Source organism: Vigna unguiculata, chromosome 4, assembly GCF_004118075.2.
Source record: "Vigna unguiculata cultivar IT97K-499-35 chromosome 4, ASM411807v1, whole genome shotgun sequence".
Classification (NCBI taxonomy): Eukaryota; Viridiplantae; Streptophyta; class Magnoliopsida; order Fabales; family Fabaceae; genus Vigna; species Vigna unguiculata.
Genome location: NC_040282.1, coordinates 1,108,414 through 1,110,110, shown reverse-complemented (window position 1 = coordinate 1,110,110; position 1,697 = coordinate 1,108,414).

Genomic DNA, 1,697 nt, shown 5'->3' with positions numbered 1-1,697 from the left:
TTGTTTCAAATTTTATTATTTTATAACAATAATATTTTTTAAGTATATATGTTCTACTATTTTATTTTAAGCAATACTTTTTGTTAGAAGTCTCACATCGACTAAAAATAAATAATTTCATGGTATATAGTGGGTGAAAACCTCAACTTACAAAACTGATTTTTGGAGTTAAGTTAGATTAAAATCCAATCATTAACATGGTATCAGAGTCATGATTAAAGTATATTCTAACGAGTTTTGTATTTGTTGGACATATGATTCCACCCGTTGTCAAACTCTTGTCGGACTAGCCATTAATATCTCTTTATAACAATTGTGGCCACACTAATATCTTGTTTGTTTTCACTAATAGTTGGCTTGGTAAAAAACGTGTGTTTCTACAATAAATTTTTATTTTTTATATTTTATTTTTCTTACAAGTTATTTTATATATATTTTTATTTCTTTTTACATCTTTTGTCACATTGATCAATTTTTTTAGTGTATATTTTCTTATTTTTATTCCTTCCATCCACCTATACACATTTCATCTCATGTTTAATATTTTTCTTACTTTAACAAAAATGACTTTAAGCAACAAGGTAGTCTAAAGTTAAAAATCCATGCCTAAACTTTATGCAATTAATTGACAATGAACTTGCAATCGTTATGTAGGTGGTCTACATGCAATGATTCTTTTGTTTAGTCCATAAAATTGTAAAATCATTGCCTATCATGCAATAGTGAAAAAAATCGTTGCCTAAGATATGATAATAGATAACATTTTTCAAACACAAAGAAAGAAAGAGAGACCTTTTGTGAGAAAAATTTGTAGATAAATATGGCTCATCTTTGTACACTCCATCAAGAGGCTTTCTCTTAAACCAATCAACTGATATTTTCCATGGATCATGCATGTCACTTGCAACTCATGTAAATCACTTGTACCATTCTTTACTCCACATTTTTTGAGGATTCTAAACCAAAGATGTTGCATTCCATTTCCACTTTTGTGAAATCTCTTTATCACTCATCCATCTAGAAGGATATATCTTATACAACATGGTTATTTGTCATGGTGCTCAGTCATAATGCAAAAGGATGTATAAAAAAGATAAAGGAGCAAACAAAATGAAGCAAACTTATTTCTATTGAGTGTGCTAACAAATCAAAAGCATGCATATGAATCAATAACTACTCGACGAAGGATCCTATGATCCACATGTCTTCATCTACAAAAGTCAACACATGAGTTTTTCTTTCAAACAACATAATAAAATTTTTGTACACATTGATTAGACAAAAGTGATTGTTGTTTAATTAATCTTTTTGGTAAATTCTTTGAGTTGTTGAAGATGGTTGTTTGATAAAAAATAGTTTTGACACTTAATGTTCATTAGAGTTAAGTCATAGCTCAAATTGTCTTATTTGTTGAATTCTTATCAAAATTATGACTGAATTAATAAATAATCATATTTAAGTCTGTTTATTTTTTATGCAAAGCTAGAGGTGAAGAATTATTGAAAAAAATAGGACATGGTGATGGAGTACGTGGACAATATCTTAGTCAACAATATTATGCACCCTTCACAAGTTTCATGAAGTCTTGTATTTTTCATCAATTTTAATATTGTTTAGGTACTTATGTATGGATTAGAGGTAACTAAGGGAACTTTCATTGATTGGATGAGAAGGAAATGACCATCTATCATGCAAGC